Genomic DNA, 23,899 nt, shown 5'->3' with positions numbered 1-23,899 from the left:
GTGGGACTATGGACTGATATCACTATGAAAGGAAGAGGAACATTTCCTCGGTGGAAATAGTGATGAAGCATGAACACATGTGTACATGTACAATGCGCGCGCACACACACACACACACACATACACACTGCCCACTAGGCCCCTCTAAAGTAAGCCCAGTTAGGATTCTACACTTCCATGTTCCCCGTGTATAAGAGAAACTTGAAATGGCTTTAATGACATGAGCCGGTCACAGTGACTATCTCTAAATTTTCCCTCTGTGCCAGAAGAGTCATTCAGAGAAGTTCTGGAATTAAGCATACAATGTGCCTGAAAAGTCACTTTCCCCAGATAACTTAGACCTTTGCACTAAGTGTTCTTTAGTGATCCAGCTTCCCTTACTGAGGGGAGTTTGAGAATGACAAGATTAACTCAGTCTTTTGCACTCTAACCAGGCAATTAGGCTTTTATGCCTTCAAATCTCAATGATTGAGGTGTCAGTGCCTTTTCTCCCAGAAGCCTCCTAACTACAAATGCACACAGGGTAGGGTACCCACTAATGCCACCCACGGACACTCAAAGTTTAACTTTGGAAAGGAATGCTGCCCCATTCCACTGTTCAATATAATCTAAACTCCAAGTTTCAAGACTCTAAAAAGGTCCCGTATTATTCTCCCTCAGGGCCAAATTAGGTCTCTCCTGTATCTTTGTTTTCTTTGTCTATTTCAGCCAACATTGTTATTTATACTTTTGCTCTGAACTGTTATGCATTTATAGACTTTACATTTCAGAAAATCTATGCACTACAGTGACTTGCATGTTCAACAAAAATGTGTAGTTACAGAAAGATTAATATCTTATGCTTATATTGTATACTATATGCAGTATATTTATATATTTAATACATACTTTTAAATAGCCTTGACAACACACAAATTGGTCAATTCTTTATTCCCAAGGTAGTTTTTAAAAAGGCTCAAAGTATCTTTTTAAAATATGTTAAAATAGCAGTAAGATATTTTAACTTTAGTTTGGCAATCAATGTGAATTTCTATATGACGTGTTGATTTTTGACGTTCTTTTTACATTAATGAGGCTGATTAATCGGAAAATTTTATGTAAATCTAATAAATTATATACCCTTATAAAAATTTTAAAAAATACTTGTATGTATAGGTTTTTTTTTTCAAGCTCACAAAGTTCCATGGATCAGAAAATAATTCTGATCAGTTAGTTTCCTTAGGATGGAGGAAACCTCTCTGCAACACCCTCTCCCTTTTTGCCCCTCAACTTTCTTAGAGTTTTGTTGATACTTTTAAACTATTGTTTTTCAAACTGTTTCAATTAATTGGTGAGTACCTCTGCTAGATGTCTCTCAAAAAAAAATCCAAATAAATGCTTACAATTTTTCTCTTTTGGAGATTAACAAAATAGTTTAGCATAATAAATCCTACTTAACTTAATCTAATATCTCCCAAAATTATTTGGCCAGAGAATATTTTTATATAAAATATCTATTAAAATCTTGTGTATCTAATGCTTCAGGAACACAGTATAGGAAATGCTGACCTATTAATTCCCTTTAATAATACAATGGCATCTCTGAAATGTTTTGTCAGAAGATAGTATTTTCATGCAAGATGGAAAGGAAAGGATTAAAGTGTCAGGCTGGTGTACGAAAAAGGCCATTTACCTGGGAGATGAGCCATCTGGGCCCTTTGTCTATCACAGTACAGTTAATGCACAACTTTCACTCCTGACTCTATACTGCCTTTTTGTTTTTCCTTTGGTGCATTTCTTATTTACTTTTATTATTTAATTGTGTTAACAGTCTTTCACCTACATAATAAATTTTATTGGAAATGTTATGATTAGGCTCTATGTTAGATGCAAAAAATTAACAATAAATACATGAATAATACCTTCATTAATAAAAAAAATTAATGTTTATTTATTTATTTTTAATGTTTATTTCTTTGAGAGAGCATGAGCAGGAGAGGGGCAGAGAGAGAGGGAAACACAGAATCCAAACCAGGCTCCAGGCTCTAAGCTGTCAGCACAGAGCCCGACACGGGGCTTGAACTCACAAACCACAAGATCATGACCTGAGCCGAATTTGGACGCTTAACCAACTAAACCACCCAGGCGCCCAATACCTTCATTAATTTTTAAGTCACTGGGAACTCCAGAAAACTAAGCAAGCTATATAACAAATTGTCATAAGGGAGATTCTAAGGAGCCTCAGAGAGTGTTATCTCAAGGGCTGATGATCAGCTAAAATGGAAGAATCACATTAAAGTCTTGGATGAATGAGTGAATGGTGACCACTTGTCAGGGAGCAGTGTTCCAGGTAACATGTACTCTGTTCAGAGAAAACATGCTGGGTTCAAACTAACAAACTAAACTAAACATTTCATATGGCTGCAGCATAAAAGGAATTTGGGGAGGAGAATAGTGGACAGAGGAAACAGGACCCTATGTGCAACCCTGCAAGCCCTTTTTTAAGAATGTGAATATGACCAGATATGTATTTTAGAAAGACAATGCTGGCTACAGCATTATGTGGAGAACGGACTGAAAAGGGAAAAGACAGAGTGAGAATAACAGTAGTGAAGTCTATTTAATAATCCAAAGGATAGTGGGCTGATTTTTAAATTGGATATAAAAGTTCTTGCCCAAAATGGGAGCAATGCATATATAACTACTCTGGAAGCTGATCCATGCTACCCCTGGCTCTCTATACCTCAGTTAATGGGTTAACAAAGAAAATCAGGGAATCAGGATCAATGGAAAAGTGCAACATGAATAACCTGAATATGCAGGAAATGGTTGACCTATAGAACAAGCACAGAGAACTAATAACCATGCCTGTCAAGCCTGTTGCTCATTAGAACCACCAGAGAACTTTTAAAAATGCTCATGCTAAGGCAGAGATTCTGATTCATTTGATCTGGGCTGGAGTCTTGAAAACATCCCCAAATGGGATCAGTAAGCAGGACTGAGACTCAATGAGAACCAATGAGTCTACCCAGAAATTCAGACCTTTCTCTTTTACTTTTAACTTATGCTCATGATTTAAGGTAGTTGTTCTCAAACTGTAGTGGACATCAGAATTACATGGGGAGCTTATCAAAACTCAGACTGATGGACTCCACCCTCGAACTTTCTGATTAGGTAGGTGTGGGTGGGACCTGAAAATCTGCATTTATAACAAGTACAAAGGTGATGCTACTGCTGGTCCAGAGAACAGACTTTGAGAACGACTACCCTTAGGCAATCATTTTGGAAATGAGATATTTAAAAAGGATTTATTTTTTGCTAGAGCAACTAATTCTCCTTACTTCATTCTTTTATTAATTGATATAAGTGGAATCTTTTTAGTTTCACATACTGTGTATTGTAGAAACAAAGATTAAGATATTATGGTATGTTTTTGTTTTATTACAGATGTGAGAAGCAAATACAGAGCTTGAAAAATGTCCTCAAAATACTTTCTATGCTGATTCTTCCACTTTTTAGAATTTTATTCTATTCAAACAAAGGAGGGAAAGCCATGTTTTTATTTACATCTTTGTTTGTTTACTTTTTAAAAAGAGCATGAGCTGGGGAGAGGGGTAGAGTGAGAGTGTGAGAGAGAATCTTAAGCAGGCTCCACGCTCAGTGCAGAGCCCACAATAGCCATGTTTTTAGGGTGCATCAGATACAATAAGAGACTGTATAACACTCTAATAGTCCACTACTATTCACAATTTAGAAAATGCTTGTCCACTATAATCATGACAGTGGTATTTCTGACCTATGTTTCTGTCTGAAGTGAGTCTGTAACTTACGACAAATTCCAGTATCTGGTACTGGCTGGCCATTTCATAATTCAGTCAGAATCAAGTACGTCTTACTCTAATGATGCTAATTCATTATTCTCTATGTGGCATTATTGTTCTTTCAATCCTCTAGGAACTTTGGTTAGTTTACAGAAGACCTTTTTTCTTCTGGCAAAATATTAAGGAAAATTTGATTTTATTATCGAGTCTGATATGTTTTTTTTAAATGCACACAAATCATTTCGAAATCCTTATTAATTCTTATTAAAAGTAAATTGTGCATGGTTTAATTACATCAAATGTAACTTAGGAATTTTATGGGTTTTTTTAATATAAAATAACTTCCATGCTTTAAAAAAAGGTGAGTCCCAAAAAAAAAAAAAAACAAAAAAAATAAAAATAAAAAAAGGTGAGTCCCACAATGTTGAGAGTCTTAATATTACTCTTTTTGCTTAGCACATTAACATTCCTCATGCCAATTGGTGAATAAATTTCTATGGATAGCAAGAAATTTTCATATTCAATAATTTACAAAAGATACACGTTTTAAAATAAGTTTGGCATGTTTTGTACATACTATACATTTAATTGCAGTATTATTTTTACTAGTTATAAAATTTAATCTACTTTCAGGCCAAAATACAATAATAATTACTAGTCTCTAGACTGTTACTTCTAAAACTGTACTAATAATATACATCACAGGAACTATGAATATAAAAGCCAGGCCAACAGAATAATAAGAAATGATGCAATTTCAAAATTAAGGAACTGCCTGACTTCTCTTTTATTAGGAAAAAAAATCTTGTTAAACAGATCCTGAACTGAGCCTTGAAGGTGAATAGACTTGGTTTTATTGCACAATGACTATTAACCATGGCTTTGCCCTTCCCTTGTCATTACTTCATAACATTTTACCACTATTAAGACTAGAATGTTCCAGAAATAAGGTGACTAATAAATCAGTTTTGGGGAGCATCTTAACAAGTAAAAGCCAGCAAACCAGCACTTCTTATTTAATTCCAGATTAAGTCACCAAATAACTTGAGAACTTTTAATCAATTTGGGATGGCTGCTCAAATTTTACCTTCACACAAATTTTTTTCTGATTCACCTTTCTTCAATAAGATGGTCCCTGCACACACCAAAAGTCCATTACAAAAGAAATAAGGGGTTTCTGCAATCTCACAATTGTCACTTCCATGGCCTTGAGAACTCAACATTTATCCAAAGCAATTTCAGGGCAATAGGAAATTATCTTAAAATACATGAAAATTATAGACAAAGAAAACTGAAGCTTCTGTAAGCCCACAGAAAGACTTACTATTCATTTTTCCAATCATGCAAAAGGTGTTTTTAAAAATCATTATTTGTGTCAAAAATATTTTGTGGAGTATCCACTTAGCACTCAAGAAACATTTACTAACCACCAGTGCAGGACAAGGTGCTAGATGCTTCTCGTGGGTTTACTTTCACTGTAAGCATATAGATTATCATTACTTATTCACAGGCTAAAAAAGACACAATTTTAACTAAAAACAATAATAAAATAGCACTGATAGCCCCAATATCTTGATTTTCAAGTCACCAGTATGACACCAGCTGAGGACAAGAAGCGTTTAGACAGAAATCAGAGTAAAACTAACTTCTAAGGGATAGGCAGAACTTGCAATAGAGACTGAACTGTGGCCAGGTAGGGACAAGGATATCCTAGTGTTAAAGGAATAATCTCAAGGAAGCCAGCTAAAGAGTGTTTCAAGAAGAGGGTTATGATCACAGAATCTAATGCTGGAATACACTCAAGTTAATTTAAATTCTAAAAAGTGTTCACTGGTTTGGACTAGAACACAGAACACCTATTCTCAACAGAAGAATTTAATTTTCTTATTAGGACTCCTTAGCACACTTTTTATTTGTTTATTTTAAGACACAAAAGCAAAAGAGTTTAGGCAAACATTTGCCATGCTCAATAAACAATGTTATGATGTGTCAATTGATTCTAATCAGGACACCCAATGTGAGCCAACTTAATACACCATTAGGCAGAAAATAGAAGTATCATCAGGAAAACAATGTGTTAATTTGCTGATTATGGTTGAACACTAGCCAGTAGGTAGTAACTAATGGCATCACAAATGGATATTGGCTGAACTATATTTAGTAGATACCATGAAATCCTTTTTCTTTTCAACTCTATGCTTGATGGTAATATATCATCTTTGCATATTGTTATCATTAAGTTTATCAAAATTTTATGATGATGAAACTTACATAATGGTATAAATGCATATATATTTTTCCCAGATCAAATTTTCATCTCAAGTCTTTTCATTTTTGCAATTATCAAGCAATATAAATGATTAATTTCCTCAAATTAATTTTAATTAATTCTAATTTCATGAACATTATAGACACAGCATGTGCCAAGCACTGTGGTAGAGACTGGGAAGAGAAGAATGAAAATCACTATCACTACTCTTTAAGCATTACCATATAACAGGAGAAAAGCCATGTAAATGAAGTAATTGCATTTAAAACATAATTGAAGGTAAAACAAAATCTATAGATGAAACAGATGTCACAGAAATAAGTCAGAGAATGTGATTAGGTGTGTCTGAGAGGTCTGTAGTTCTCTTAGAGAAGTCGTGATCTGAAGTGTGTTTTATAGTAGATTCAACAAACTCCTTCAAGATATGTATTTATAGGAGTTGGTGGTGGAATGGAGCATACCGGTGCAAAAGGATGTGCCCTTTGGTTGAGCATTTCTCATAATATACTACATATAAGTTCTGGACCATCATTTATACTCCGCTGTTTTAATTTTAAAATTCTTTATAGGACAGTTTAAATTCAAAATCCAAATATTAGAATCAATGATGTAACAGAATTTATTATCCCATTAACATCACTGAGGATCTCTCATGTACAAGATGCCATCTATGTGCTGGTGGAAGATCCACAGATAAACAGTGAATCCTTCTTTAAGTCCTAGTAATCTAGTGAAAAGGCAATATGTATACACACAGGAGGCACACAAACTTATAACAGTGACACCCACACAACAAATAATAACATAAATAATTAGAACATAACAATGTATTGAAAAACAAAATATAACAAAACATGAATGGTATTATTTATATTTTTGTAGTGCTTAATCACTTATTCAATGTTTCCCTACACTGACTTCACCTAATATTCACAAATACTATCTGGGTTTGATATTAATATTTCTATCTTATAACAGAGCAAAGTAGGCCCAGAGAAGTAATGAATACACAAAAAATAAATGAAAGGAAAATTCAGGGCAAGGGTTGAAAAGGAAAACAGGCTACAGACAATGGATTGGACTTACAACCATTGCGAAGAGGCTGGAGAAGGCATGCCACCAATGAAATGGAAAAGATTACAGAAAGAAATATGCAGAACATATCAGTGAGCAGACCAGCTTGGATAGAACATGTATATGGAAAAGCAATAGTATATGTAAGCATGTGGAATCTGTAATATCAACAATTAGAAAATAAAAACCCAATACGTTTATTTTTCAAAAATTTTCTGGGACATACACCATGATGTAATATGCAAAAGTTAATAAACATATTAACATATTCCTATGGAGGATGGTGGTCCAGGGTACAGACTTCCAGTTATAAAATACGTAGGTACTAGCAACATAAGGTACAGCATGATGACTACAGGTAACACTGCTGTATGTATGGTGTATATAAATGTTGTTATGACAAATGTTGTTATGAATCCCAAATTCTCACCATAAGGAAAAAAAAGTTTTTCTTTTCCTTTTTAAATATCTATATAAGATAATGGTTATATGACATAACTACATAATGTAGTAATTGTGTCAATGATATATGTAAGTTCAATTATTATGCTATAACCTTAAGCTTATACAGTGCTGTTTATCAATTGTATCTCAATAAAATTGGGAAATTACTAGAAATATAAACTTTAAACATACTTTTAAATGCAATTCCTCAGGCAATGAAGTTAATTTATATAAAGTTATTTAACACAATATGAAGAATATGTAGTGAATCATTTTTTAATGTTTGTTTATTGAGAGAGAGAGAACGGACAGGGAGAAGGGCAAAGAGAGAAAAGAGAGAAGAGACTATCCCAAGCAGGCTCCATGCTGCCAGTGCAGAGCCCAATGTGGGGCTCCATCCCACAAACCGTGAGATCATGACCTGAGTCAAAATCAAGAGTCAGATGCTTTAATCAACTGAGCCACCCAGGCACCCCAAAATATGTAGTGAATCTTAAAGAGCCAATTTTTCCAAGGCAATTTTGACTTTCATTCAAGCTACACAAATCTCCTCAAGGGCAAGAGAATACCATGGCCTGGTTACTTCCTTTGAAGTATGAGGACCAGGTAAAAAGAGAAGTGACACCATGAGAGCAAAACAAATTATCTCAGTAATTTATCCTGCCCATTTCTCTTTAAACTTTCAGTACTCCCACAGTACAATCTATATCATCCAATATGCCCCTCAATGACCTTTCACATTTCTGTGACCCACGTGAGTCAGCAATGATGATTGGCTAACATGGGTCAGTCTGCTCTAGTGCTGTGTTCCAGTCATTCCATCTGCAGGAACAATTGCATTTCCTGCCAGTGTAGTCCTCACACCCTTCCTGCTAGCTTCTATGTCACTTTGTCATCCTCAGTCTCTTCCTGGCCACTATACCTTCTGTTAGTCACACTTGCACTCCACATGACACATTTCCCCATCAGTGTCTTACTGCAAATATTTTCTGTTGCTGTTTCCTAAGCTCTTTTTGTTATCCTGGGTTATTCTTACTTCCTTAATTTATAGACTTCCATTATGATTAATGATGGGGATTGCAACACATTTCTGTAATTCTAACATGGTATTTCTAACATTCATTCTGTTATAGCTATCACACAAATTCTGAATATATAGGACTGAAGATAAGGTTAACAAACTTTAATGATTAAAGTGATTCAAATGAACTTATTTCTTTGGTACATTTGCACTCCAGGTAGTGTGTGTGTGTGTGTGTGTGTGTGTGTGTGTGTGTGTGTGTGTGGTAGAAGCAAAGATTTAATGAAAGAGTTGAGATAATTTCTTCAATTGAATAGGGAAGTTAAATCCCTAAAAATTTAAAATGCCTAAATCAAATACCAGGATTATCTCACCTTATTATGAAATGAGGTGTTGAAATGCCTATGCCATTCAAGGTACAGGTAAATCTGCATTTTGGAAGTGTTTATTCCCCCTAAAGTATTTGGAAGCAGCCATGTGATCGACTGGATTTTCTAAATCAAAGCCACTGATCTAAAAGTTCTAGACATAAAATCAATCTCTTTAAATAATCAGATAGTCCAGAACTGTACTAGGTACTCTGGGGGATTCAAAGTAATCTGAGGTCTCTGTGTCTACATACACACATAAAAAAAGTAAAAATAAATATAATACAATAAGACCTCAAATATCATAAGATAGTACAGTTTTCAGACAAATGCTATAGACAATAAACACTCTCATTTGAAACTTGAGAGGAGTCAGAAATTATATGAGCAATTATTGAGTAGGATTTGTATTTGTTTTATTTCTGCAGGCTATTCTTATTGCTATAATTAAAACTTAGTGATAGAGTTGGGAGATGTTTTCAAAAAGAAAGATAGGAAAATAGGAGTGGGAGAGCAGGAGTAAATGTAGGGAAAACCAAAAAAAAAAAAAAAAAAAAAAAAAAAAAGAGGCAGAAGTGAAAGGGAGATAAGTGAACATAAAAGCAGGAGGGAGAGAAGGTCACCAGTAAGTGCCATGCTGCTGCTGAGTTGCATCCTTGCCACAGAACCAGGAGGCCCTGGGAGAGCATGTGGAGGCTGGGACGGAAATCAAATGCATGCAAGTGTATTACTTAGCTTATCTTAGTCCCATTTTTTTTTCTGCAAAGGACAGTCTGACCCCAGTGACCACCAAGATTCCTTTTTGCTTCAAAATACAAAAATGCTATGAAAGGTCATACTCTAGGCCAGGTGGCAGCTGGGCAATGTGCAAACATGTGTTTATATTCCAAACATATTCCAAAAGCACCCTGTAGAGTTTGAAAAAGCCCTTGAATATGTCCATCCAAAATTCTTAAATAGGAAATATTCTTTGGTCTTTGTAAAAGTGTTCTTTTCTTCTTTTGTACAAGACCTTTGTCCGAAAATGCATTTGGGAAACATCCACCTCAAGATTTCTTGTAGGGTGGAAACACTATTGCATGTGAACTGCCTAGAATAAGTACAAATCTACCCAATGGTCACTACGTGCCATCAAAACCCTAAATCACTAGCAGCTTGGAGGAGACATATGTGTTGGGATGAGTCCCATTCGATTAGTCTGTTTCAGTTGAATTCCAGAGTGAATCAGGGCTTAAGCCAATTTTTAATAAATACACCAGATTTTAGCATCTGGAAAGCAACTGATCCAAATTAAATTATATGATCCATATAATATGTAGCTCTGGTGTGGTCATCTGATTCCTGAGCAGTGACCATACTTTGGATGAGTGGGACGAACTTTTAACCCAACAAATGACAATTTAGCAAACAACAGCTGCACAGCCCTTTTACCGGTGGAACTATAAAAACTCAAATAAAATGAATTGTGTTTATAGTTACATTAGCACTTCAAAATGGCTATTTCTTTTGGTCTTTAGAGAATAAGGAAGCCTGCAGCAATCACATGATTCAGCCCTTCTTTAGGAGATAAGCTACATCTTAGAAAGGCAGTTAAAATGCATGATTTTTACTGGCAGTCTTCTTATACCTTTAGCTCTATATCAGATCTTTTCTAAGGGAAGGAAGAATCTATCTTGGATGGTTTTAACAACTTGGTTTATGCTCTTTTATGACTAATTGAAAAGAGACTTAAAACAGCAGGATGGTGTCACAAATTAATGCACCCTCATTTGGACCCCCTAGGCCTTGACTCAGCAGGTTATGCCCTAATCCTGTAGCCCCAGGCACTTTCAGGTGGTTATTGATTGAAACCACAGATTCAGTTACAGCAAATGACATTATGTGGTCTGTCTCTTAATTACTTAATGCAGTCTCTGTGGGTCATGACAATATACACATTAAAACAGGTGGTATAAATTTAGCTGTAATGAGCCTGGTTGAGGCAATTTTTATAAAAGCTGCTGTACCCAAATGGGAAGTATCTCAAATTCAGTTAGGCAAAGTGTTTCAGTGAAAATGAAGCATTATCCTAAAAGCCATTTGGATGACGTCATCTGTCATGTATAAAATGACCAAATGAAAAAATTAAATTTTTTTCATAACTGATAACTGAACCATAAATGTCCATAAGTTGTGGTCTGGATGTCCAGGGTAATATTTTGCCTTGCAGCAAGCTCCTTTTCAAACTAGAATAGAGAAGAATGTTGGTGTGTAATTAGTAAGCGGAGTTCAGTGGGTTCTTATTAAGGATTCTCACTTTGTTCTAAATATGTGTGAGGCATTCTAAATGCCAGATATGGGGAGGGCAGCTCAAGATGACAGCATAGGAAGATCCTGAACTCACCTCCTTCCATGGACACACCAAATCTACAGCTACATATAAAACACTTCTCTCTGAAACAGACCTGAAAACTAGCTAAAGGGATCCTCCACAACAAAAGATAAAAAGGCCACATCAAGATACAGTGAGAGAGAAGAGAGAGAATCTTAAGGCTAGCAAGAGGAAAACAACTTGTTACAAACTAATAACCTCGATAAGACAATTAGCACGTTTTTTTAAAGAAATATTATAGGCCAGAAGGGAGTGGCATGATATATACAAAGTATTGAAAGCAAAAACCTTCCAACCAAGAATACCTGGCAGTTAGTTAACATTCAAAATTGAAGGATACAGGGCGCCTGGGTGGCTCAGTCGGTTGAGCCTCCGACTTTGGCTCAGGTCATGATATCACAGTCTGTGAGTTCAAGCCCCGCATCGGGCTCCATGCTGACAGCTCAGAGCCTAGAGCCTGTTTCGGATTCTTGTGTCTTCCTCTCTCTCTGACCCTCCCCCGTTCATGCTCTGTCTCTCTGTGTCTCGAAAATAAATAAACGTTAAAAAAAATTTTTAAATAAAAAAAAAAAAAATTGAAGGATAAATAGTGTGTTCCACACAAGTAAAAGCTAAAGGCATTCACCACCACTAAATCAGCTTTAAAAGAAATGTTGATTTTGGGGGCACCTGAGTGGCTCAACTAAGCATCTGGCTTTGGCTCAGGTCACGATCTCACGGCTCAGTGAGATTGAGCCCCACATCAGGCTCTCTGCTGTCAGCACAGAGTCTGCTTTGGATCCTCTGCTATGTCCCCCTCTCTCTACGCCCCTCCCCTGCGCATTCTCGCTCTCTCTCTCTCTCTCAAAAATAAATAAACAAAGGGGCGCCTGGGTGGCTCAGTCAGTTGAGTGTCCGACTTCAGCCCAGGTCATGATCTCATGGTCCGTGGGTTCGAGCCCCGCATAGGGCTCTGTGCTGACAGCTCGGAGCCCGGAGCCTGTTTCAGATTCTGTGTCTCCCTCTCTCTCTGACCCTCCCCTGTTCATGCTCTGTCTCAAAAATAAATAAACATTAAATAAATAAATAAACATTACCAAAACAAACAAAAAAAAAACCCTAAAAACATTTTTAACATGTTGACTTTTAAAAGAAATAGCTTTTTTAGGCTGAAAAGAAGGGGCAATAATTAATCACAAGAAAATATAAGAAAGCAAAATCTCACTGGTAAAGATAAGTCTACAGTAAAGGTAGTAGACTAATCACTTACAAAGCTAGCATGAAGGTTAAGAAACAAAAGCAGTAAAAATAAGTATAATTACAGCAAGTAAGGCATACACAAAATAAAAGGATGCAAAATGTGACATCAAGAACAGAAAACATGGGAAAGGGGCAGGAAAATGTGGAATTTTAGAGTGTGTTCAAACTTAACTTACTATCAACTTAAAATAGATTGGTCTACATCTAGGCAACAGATACATGCAAGCCACATAACCACAAAGCAAAAACCTATAGTAGATACACAAGAGGTAATGAGAATGGAATCTAAACAGAACACTAAAGAAATTTATCAACCGCAAGGGAAGATAGCAAGAGAAAAAGAAAGGAACAGGGAGAAACCATAAAACAACCAGAAAATAATGAACAAAATGGCAATAAGTACATGCCTATCTATAATCATTTTAAACATTAATGGATTACTTCTTCAATCAAAAGACAAAGTCTTTATTGAATAAAAAAAAAAAAAATACAAGAGACTCACCTCAGAAGTAAAGATACATACAAACTCGAAGTGAAGATATGGAAAAGATACCCCATACAAATGAAAACCAAAAGGAAGCTGGGGTGGCTATACCTATATCAGAAAAAATAGAATTCAAGACAAAGACAGTAATAAGAGTAAAAAAAAAAAAAAAAAAGGATTATATAATGATAAAGGGGTCAATCCAAGAAGTGGATATAATATCTGTAAATAATTATGTACCCAATATAAGAACATCTAAAAATATAAAGCCAGTATTAACAGACCCAAATGGAGATATAGACAGCAATACAATAATAGCAGGGGCTTTAATGCCCCACTTGCCTTAATAGATAGATCATCCAGACAGAAAAATCTATAAGGAAAAAAAAAGAAAGAAAGAAAAGAAAAATCAATAAGGAAACACTGACCTTAAACAACATGTTAGACCAGATAGACTTAACAGATATATATGGAACATTCCATCCAAAAGCAACCTAACACACATTCGTCTCAAGTGCACACAGAACATTCTCCAGAATAAATATATGTTAGGCCACAAAACAAATCGTCATAAATTTAAGAAGACTGAAATTATATCAAGCATCTTTTCTAACCACAGTGGTATAAAACTAGAAGTCAATTACGAGTAAAAACGGAGATGTGGTGGTGGGGGGGGGGGGGTGGGCAAACACCAGACATGACACCCTCCAGGAGTCTCATGGTTCCTGTAGCAGGGCTCCTGCTGTTGTTTTGTGGGGTTCCCTGGACCCATGTGCAGTAGAGTGACGTGCCCAACATCATGGCAAGAACAGGAGAGAGTTGCTGGAAGGAGAATGGATGATAGAATTTTATGCTCCATGGTGTCTTTCTTGTCAGAATCTACAACCAGAATGGAGAAGTTTTGCTTAATGGGGACAACATCTTGAGGTTAATGTTGCAAAAGGGGATGTCATTGAGCGGCCAGGACTGAGTGGATGGTTTATCATAACTGCCCTTCCTTCCATCTACTATTGTTAAGATGGTGAATTTAGGTGCTATCAGGGCTCAAGGAATAAGAAGGACTTCATAAACTATGAATGAGAAAGAGTGGAAAAGTACTGAACCCATTTCATCATGGTTTGGCCCAGATTCTGTTCTGATGAATAGTATGTCAGCACTCTTTCAGCTATCTTCATGGATCAGGACTTGCTGTAACTATTTTATTGAAGACCTTTGATTATGGGTTTGGGGATAATGTACAGTTTTTGCTTTTAGCAACTCTGCTTTCAGGACTATCATTGGGACTCTGTATAATATTTGTGCTGCACTGCCTTTTTCCTTCAAAAAGATACAGATCAAGCCATACCCTTCCCCCCCAAAGTAATTATTACCAGAATCTTCTCAACCTTTGAAAAAAGTGGAGTAACAAGAAGCTCATGAAAATGTTTCAGAAGAGGAAGCAGAAAGAAGGAACAAACAGACTTTCCACAGAATGCCACAGACAATGTCCTGTGGGTCCTTCCTTGTTCACAGATAAATCCTGGTTAATTGTTATGAATATTATAATATGATTTTGATAAAAACAAAAGACTGACCATTTGGTTTGAAGTGAACTGAGACATGCTTGTACATTGCAGGGTTCAGTCTAGATGGTCTTAGACTGAACAAACTATCTTCAGAAAATAAAAAGTAGCACTACATAAAAAAATTTAAAATGGGATTTAAGAACAACAGTATGATGGTTTAAACAATTGTTCAATTTTTGAAAACTCTGGTGCCAAGCACTAAGATTCGATTATGTTTATTGAATAATTTGTTTCAAGTCTGAGTTGAAAAATTACATTTCTCAAGTACTGCATTATTGAGCTATTTAAAGAGATTACTTTGGATAAAAAGATTTCTCATTTGATACAATTTTTCTCAGTTTCACTTTGTGGAAAAAAAAACGTATTTCCCATAAATGAGAACTTTGCCCAATTTCTCAAGAAATGTTTATTTCAGGAGCGCCTGGGTGGCTCAGTTGGTTAAGTGTCAGACTCCATCTCAGCTCAAGTCTTGCTCTCAGGGTCATGAGTTCAAGTCCCTCACTGGGCTCCATGCTGGGTGTGAGGCCTACATTTAAAAAATGTGTATTTCAATGACAACTCTGGTCCTGCTCAAAATTTCCTCATTTTTTTAGATTATGCAATTAATAAAAAAACTATCTTGGTTTAATTACAGTGCTCTAAACATGATAATACAGGGTATGTTGCTGATTTGGGAAGATTTTATATAAGTCCATGGTGTTGTCTTGATTCCTATAAAGGTCAGTTGCCTTTTTTGTTCCCCTCTGTTCAGTGTATGATTTGTATTTTTCCTACTTACCAAGGGCTACAGTTTTCATTTTCCAAATTGGACACTTTTCTGGAAATATTTTTCATGCTTTAATAAATAGTCCTTTTTTGTGGTTTCAAACCAAAGGATACTGAGGGACCCTTAAAATTGAAGAGCTATCTACTGATAATTTAAAATTTGGGCCACTCATTTCAGATTTTATATAATGATTGTTGAACCTCTACTTGATTTTTTTTTTTTTTTTTTGGATATGAAGGTGAGCATTACTGAGTCTCATTTGATGTTGTGTAAAACCTTTGATACTTTTACATTTTGAAAATTCACAGAAGCTTAATTTCATATAAATGAAAGCATTCTACTCAGGAAGAAGAAAAAAAAAACAAGTAAAAACTGGAAAATTCATACATATATGCAAACCAAACAACATGCTTCTGAAAAGTCAATGTGTCAATGAAGAAATCAAGAAAAAAAAATACGTGAGACAAATTAAAATGGAAATAAAACATACCAAAACTTATGGGGTGCATCAAAAAAAGTTTTAAATGGGAAGTTCACATCAGTAAATGCTTACATCAAGAAACAAAAAATATCACTAATAAACAACCTAACATTACAAGTCAAGGAAGTAGAAAAAGAAAAAGAAAGCCCAAATTTAGTAGAAGAAAGAGAAAGAATGGTAAAGGTCAGGGACTTAAGGGTGGTTAAACATCCACAAATCAATCCATGTGAAACACTAAATTAATAAAATGAAGGATAAATATCATAAGATCATCTCAATGGATACAGAAAAAGCATATGACAAAATTCAACACCCATTTATGATCTAAACTTTCAAAAAGTGGATATAAAAGAAAGGTACCTCAATCTAATAAAGGTCATATATGAAAAGCTCACATCTAAAATCAGACTTAATGTTGAAAAGCTGAAAGTGTTTCCTCTAAGAGGAGGAATAAGACAAGAATGTCCACTCTCACCACTTATATTGAACATAGTATTGGAAGTCCTAGACAGATCAATTAGGCAAGAACACTATTTCCAGATGACATGATATTATATAAAGAAAAACAGTTTTGGGGTCCACCAAAAAACTGTTAAAATAATCAATAAATTCAGTAAAGTTGCAGGATACAAAATCAATATACAGAAATTTGTTGTATTTCTATACACCAATAACAAACTAGCAGAAAGAGAAATTAAGAAAATAATCACATTTACGACTGCATTAAAATGATAAAATACTTAGGAATAAATTTAACCAAAGAGGTGAAAGAACTATACACTGAAAACGAAGACATTCATGAAAGAAAATAAAGGAGACACAAATAAATGGAAAACAATTCCACGCTCATGGATTGGAAGAATACTATTAAAATGTCTGCAGTACCCAAAGCAATCTACAGATTCACTGCATCCCTATCAAAATTCCAATGGCATTTTTTCACAGAAATAAAGCAAATGATCCTAAAATTTGTGTGGAACTGCAAAAGATCCTTAATAGCCAAAGCAATTTTGAGAAACAAGAACAAAGCTGGAGGCATCATGGTCCCTAATTTAAAACTATATTAAAAGCTATCATAATCAAAACAGTATGGTATTAGTATAAAAACAAACACACATATCAATGGAACAGAATAGATAGCCCAGAAATAGACCTGCATGTATACGGTCAATTAATTTATGGCAAAGGAGGCAAGAATATACAAGGGGGAAAGAACAGTCTCTTCAATAAACTATGCTGGAAAAACTGGACAGCTTCATGCAAAAGAATGAAACTGAATCACTATCTCACGCCATACTTAAAAATTAACTCAAAATAGTATGAAAACTTGAACACAATACCTGAAACCATAAAACTACTCAAAGAAAACATAGGTGGTAAGTTCCCTGACATTGCTCTTGGAGATATGTTTTTGGATCTGACTCTGAACATAATGGTAGCAAAAGCAAAAATAAACAAATGAGATTATATCAAACTAAAAAGCTTGTGCACAGCGAAAGAAAAATCAACAAAATAAAAAGGCAACCTACTCCCGTATATCCAATATATATGATTTGATATAATATGATGTGATATATACTAACAAATAAATGTTTAATAGCCAAGATATATTACACTAAAATACAGCTGAATATCAACAACAACAACAAAAAATGACTATTACAAGAAAGATCAGAAATAACAAGTGTTGGAGAGAATGTGAAGAAAAGGGAACACTTGTGTCCTGTTTTGGGAATGTAAATTTGGGAATGTAAAGCTATAGTGGAAAACAGTATGAAGACTCTTTGAAAACTAAAAATAGAACTTTGATATGATACAGCAATTTCATGTAGGTAAATAAAAACACCAATTTGAAACAATACATACACCTGTATGTTCATGTGGAATTATTCATAATAATTCATAATAGATAAGATATGAAAATAAGTATCCATTGATGGATAAATAAAGAAGATATGGTATATACACAATGGAATATATTGTCTGGTGGTTGCCAGAGGGGATGGAGTTTGGAGGAGGTGAAATTGAAGAAAATGATCAAGAGGTATAAACTTGCAGCCATGAAAGAAATAATCATGAGTATATAATGTACAATATGGTGACTATAGTCAATATTATTTTGCATAATATGTAACTTTATACAGTAACAGGGAAAAACTAAACTTATTGGAGTGCTCATTTACAATGTATACAAATATCAAATCATTGTATTGTAGGTCTGGCAATAATATAATGTTGTATGTCTATTATACCTCAAACAAATAAATGCTAGATGTGGACACTGACTAATCCACAAGGCAGGAAATCAACTTAACTACATCATCTGTTTCTAGTTTTATTAATGTATTTTTCTATGAAATAAATCCATTTGTCATTTTTTATTCATCTTTGGTTGGGAATGACTGGCCATTTGGTACAAAATATTACAAGGAGGAAATCAATGATAAAGATTTGGGAGAAACTGCTGAGCAGCGAATGGGGAAGAAAGGTCTTGAATTCAAAAAGGTTTTCTAGATTGTTAAAAATCCCATGAGTAATTGAAAGTTATGGCATTTTCTTTTTGATTCATCATTTTATTCTAGTTGACATATATGCATTTCCATTAGGTCCTTAGCCCATCAGTATGCCTTGTGTTTTCTGAATGACAGACTCGGAGCACAGAATCGAAATGCTGTGCTATACATGACATTCAATATCCGATCCATTCCTAATTTTTTATACTAAAAAGAAGTGCTGCTGTAACTACAAAAATCAGATCCAGATTATTCTATCAAAGGTTGATTATTTCCAGAAGATATTATAATTGTTTTTATAGTCTAGCACTTAGAATATATATTGTATTATCATAGTTATATTTCATGTTGAGTCTGTGATATATGAGGGAGGTAAAAGGAAGGGTTGTATCTGCCAGAAGAGCCAAGTAATTACTCTTGGTAACCCAGTTTTTTAGCAAGAATGAAGAAAAATATTACAGGAACTAGTTTTTGATTAGGAATTTATCTACAATAAAGATATAGGCAGCATGACTTTTTAGGCCTTGGCTATTGACTCAAAGACAAGTTTTGAAATGCGTAGTTTACTGCTAAACTCCAACCGCTATGCTTTTCTTTCCACTTACTCATCAATCTCATGAATTCTGAGATTATGAGACTAGAATTTCTTTAAAAATAAAGAACTTGAACAATTCTCTTGTGGCACATGCACACACAGCTCCTGTGCCGGTTGAACTATGCTGTTGAGTGGCTTCGTCTTCAATAGCAGTGACGGACAAGTTCCTCTTTACTGACCCCACTGCCATCTGTCATCCTGAATTCCACCTACAGTGCATTGTAAGAGCTACACTGAACAGGTTTCACCCTGGTCAAGGTCACTGCCCAGCCAATCAGAACTGATGGGGTCACTGCAAATATCCAAATTACTTCCAAATGGAGGTGCTGACAGACACTGTTAATGAGGACTGTTCTGTCAGACTTGTTGATGACCTTTGACAACATTGCTCTTCCAGACTGTCAAGATTAGTCTAGTTTTTCTCCCTCTGACATTTAGGTGGTATCTGATACTTAAATGCACATTTGAGGGTAATCTGAATACAGTGTCCAAAGATGAATTTGCAGAAGTGACAAAATTGATAGCATCATTATCCATCCATTAGTTAAGAAAATATTTTAGTTGCTTATCTCAAGAAAGATCTAAGCCTGTACTTCTGAGTAACCATATGGGAGAAGCAGATGTTAAATGAGTAAATCTATATATTTGTAAGTATAGCTCAATGATGACAGCAAAGCAAATAATCCTACTTCTAAACAATGTCACGAACCTCCTTTTCCATTTGTGGGTGTCCTGTGGTGGCTAATGAGGTGCAGAATATGGAAGAGAATACCTCATTCAAAACTGTTCTTTGCCATTGTAAAATAATGACATCTGCATATACTGGTGTAACAGAATTATCAGATATATTATCAAATACACTCTTCAGATCATACCCTTGCTCTTAACATTAGAGAACATTTTGTAACATTTCCTGCTATCCTCTGTGATAACAGCCATGTCACAACAGTCTCAAGAAGCCTTTTAAAATGATGAGGTATAATGGGGCGCCTGGGTGGCTCCGTCGGTTAAGCGGCCAACTTCAGCTCAGGTCATGATCTCACGGTCCGTGAGTTCGAGCCCCCCGTCGGGCTCTGTGCTGACAGCTCAGAGCCTGGAGCCATTTCAGATTCTGTGTCTCCCTCTCTCTGACCCTCCCCCGTTCATGCTCTGTCTCTGTCTCAAAAATAAATAAACGTTAAAAAAAAAATTAAAATGATGAGGTATTAAGAGTGTGTGTGTGTCTACAGTTCAGTAAGGCACCCAGCTTAGAATAGATTAATATATACTTTTTTTAATTTAATTTTAAAATTATTTTACTGGAGCACCTGGGTGGCTCAGTCGGTTAAGTATCCAACTCTTGATTTCGACTCAGGTCATGATCTCACTGTTTGTGAGACTGAGCCCGTGTTGGGCTCAGGGCTGACAATGTGGAGCCTGCTTGGGATCCTCTCTTTCCCACTCTCTCTGCCCTTCCCCATGCCTCCCTCCATCCTTTCTCTCTCCTAAATTAAACATTTAAAAATAATTTAAAATAAAATTATTTTACCCAGCAGCCTTCTATATATATTCCATACATTCAGTTATCTGAGTTGCAGTAAAACCACTTTTGTTTTCAATATTTCTTCTTCCCAATCACTGATTCTTTGTTTTAGTGGTCTATAAACTTAAATTATCTGAAGTAAAATTCTTACACAACTCTATTTCCTTAGTTCCCACTGCAAGTTCCATGACCTCTCTGTTCTCTGCTTCCTCGTCTAGACCAAACTGTTAATAAACAGACCTCACTACCTGTTGCCTCACTCAGGTTGCTTTTGCTCACCTTTCTTCCAAAACCTGAAATCTGGAAGGCTGCTTCACAACTGTTTTACGACTTTAGATGAAATTACTTTAATCTTAGAAATTTCCTTAGAGGGGCGCCTAGGTGGCGCAGTCGGTTAAGCGTCCGACTTCAGCCAGGTCACGATCTCGCGGTCCGTGAGTTCGAGCCCCACATCAGGCTCTGGGCTGATGGCTCGGAGCCTGGAGCCTGTTTCCGATTCTGTGCCTCCCTCTCTCTCTGCCCCTCCCCCGTTCATGCTCTGTCTCTCTCTGTCCCAAAAATAAATAAAAAACGTTGAAAAAAAAATTAAAAAAAAAAAAAGAAATTTCCTTAGAATACCTATAATTCAGGAAATACCGTCTGTGCTTCTTAATAATCACAGGTGATCATGATTGTTTCTAGTAGTGTGCAAAGAAAAGGAACACTTTTTCTGTGAAGAATGGGAAGAAAGGAGAAATAAATGAATTCTTTTCTCCCTCCAAAATCTACCTTCATCCTCTCAACCATCAATTATAAAAGTAAAATAGTCTTGCCAGTCAAAATATGGCCTGCAGACCAGCAGCATGGGCATTTTCTGCAAGCTTTTTAGAAATACAATCTCCAGGGGCACCTGGGTGGCTAAGCCAGTTGAGCGTCCGACTCGTGATTTCAGCTCAGGTCATGATTTCAGGGTTGGTGAGATCAAGCCCCGCTTCGGGCTCCACGCTGGTGGGGTGGAGCCTACTTAGGATTCTCTCTCCCACCTTCACTGCCTATCCCTTACTCACACACTTGCTCTCTCTAAATAAATAAATATTAAAAAAAAAAAAAAGAAAAAAGAATACAGAATTTCCACATCCATCCTAGGCTTACTGAATGAAAATCTCCTTTTTAACAAGGTTTGGAGGTGATTTATATACACGTTAAATCTTGAGAAGCACTGGAATAGAGAAGATAGAATGATGGGGGACATGGGGAAAAGAAGGTCGCTTGGAAGGGGGGTAAGATGATGTTGGGTTAGGTCAGAGGTATATCCATCAATTGTCAGGCCATAGTATGCTGGCTTCTCTACAAAAGAGAGGCTAAGCAGAGGACAAACTTGGGTTTTTTAATGATTTTTTTTTGGATCATTTTTCTATCCCCTATACCTGTGGTTGGTTGTCTGACACCCAGCGCCAGTTTAAAAACAAAAACAAAAACAATGATGCTGACAAGATAATGATCAACTACTGCTGAGAAAATTGGATAAAATTGTCATTGTGACCCTGAGGGTAAAGCTCTTCATTTATTCACCAAGCAGAAAATGTGGATTAAGGAAAAACATATTCTTGTTTCATTTTGGCCCTGCTTTACACCAAGGCCATGTGTAGCTGAGCAAAGCCAAATGAGACTGACCAAAAAAATCTGGTCTAGTTAGTGCAGTTGAACGGCAGCCAGGCAATAAATTGGAATCTCAGGAACTCAGGCTCTCACTTATTTTATGCTGGCAGCCAAAAGAATAATTTTTTGGTTTTGTGTTCACTTTTCTGCACTATATAACCATACCTCTAGGTCACTTATGTATATAGGGAAAGCACTGCATCGAGAAATAGAACTGGCCAAATTATAAAATGTGTTGACTTCTTTATGGGTCTCAATTTTGTAATCGGTATAATGGTTCTGTAAGAGCTCTTATAAGAGCCCTGGCTTTCTCACCTGTCCTCACACTTTTCACTGCAGAGTATTCTGAGTTGTAAGAGCCTTTTAACTAAAAACACTTTGTTCTTCATCTATAGCTGTTTCAGTGTGTCCTGACAATGTGTATCCATTGCCCTAGATTTTTTGGATTCTTAAGCCCTACGTTTGCTAAATTCGTCAGAAAGTTTTTCCCAACTAAAGTGTGCCTATTGTTAATAATTCTACACATGGGTGGTGTTTTAACCTAATCTTAATCACTGATTTTTCTTGTGATAAAAGTGATGTTCTGAGACATTAGAGTTGTTTTTGGCATAATTGGAAGTTATGAAAAATTCTGATATGATGCAATCATATTATCTGCAGAGACAAATGTCTATTAAAAAGATGACAAAGTTACAAGTTCTCATTTATAGAGATTAATATTTCTATCAAAACTTATCCCCTGGGGTGCCTGGGTGGCTCAATCAGTTAAGCATCCGACTCTTGATTTAGGCTCAGGTCATGATCTCACGGTTTGTGAATTCAAGCCCCGCACTGGGGTCTGGTGCTGACAGTTCAGAGCCTGCTTGGGATTTTCTCTCTTTCCCTCACTCTCTGTTGCTTCCTTGCTTGTGTTCTCTCTTTCTCCCTCAAAATAAGTAAATAAAACTAAAAAAAAGTCTTATCCGCACATTAAAAATCACTTGGGTCTCATTGGACACCTATGGGCAACTAATCATAATGTAATAAGGGCATCATAGTTTAGAATATTCTACTTACTAACTCTCTGATTAACGTTAAATTTCTTAATATAGTTATGCCTTGGTTTCATCATCTGTAGAAAGGTAAATAATAAGAGTATGTAGTTCCTAGGTTTGAAAATGATAATTAAGCAAGACAATGCACACATGCAACAATGGTTGGTAATTAGAAATAGCATTCATTGGGGCCCCTGGGTGGCGCAGTCGGTTAAGCGTCCGACTTCAGCCAGGTCACAATCTCGCGGTCCGTGAGTTCGAGCCCTGCGTCAGGCTCTGGGCTGATGGCTCGGAGCCTGGAGCCTGTTTCCGATTCTGTGTCTCCCTCTCTCTCTGCCCCTCCCCCGTTCATGCTCTGTCTCTGTCTGTCCCATAAATAAATAAAAACGTTGAAAAAAAAAATTAAAAAAAAAAATAGCATTCATTAATGTGAGCTATATTGTCTTCATCATCATTATTATTATTAATTCTTTTATAAAAACCTAATGCACAAAGTTGGCAATATTCCAATCCATTAGTAATTATTCAATTAACCCAAATGTAAGTATCACAGGCATTCTCTGCTTTCACACATATGTGTAATTAAAACCTAGTGCTCGGTGTGCCCACCGAGTTACTGAGAACACATAGTGCTCATTATTCTTCCACCACTTTAACTTTAGTGCCTCCGCCTCACTTTGATTTCCTTAGAGGAACAGCCAGGACATTCATCCAT

General features: G+C 36.0%; 1 protein-coding gene and 1 pseudogene across 1 annotated transcript in view; one reads left to right on the top strand and one right to left on the bottom strand.

The window, feature by feature from the left end:
• GNAT3 (G protein subunit alpha transducin 3) overlaps nt 1–23,899 on the bottom strand; it is a 314,655-nt gene that overhangs the window by 278,717 nt on the left and 12,039 nt on the right. The window lies entirely within an intron of this gene.
• LOC112866858 (thioredoxin-related transmembrane protein 1 pseudogene) lies at nt 13,768–14,620 on the top strand (annotated as a pseudogene).

This window comes from Puma concolor, chromosome A2, assembly GCF_028749965.1.
Source record: "Puma concolor isolate L17-30 chromosome A2, mPumCon1.1.hap2, whole genome shotgun sequence".
NCBI lineage: Eukaryota > Metazoa > Chordata > Mammalia > Carnivora > Felidae > Puma > Puma concolor.
The sequence above is the reverse complement of the archived record's forward strand: the minus strand, read 5'-3'. Positions and strand labels throughout refer to the sequence as shown.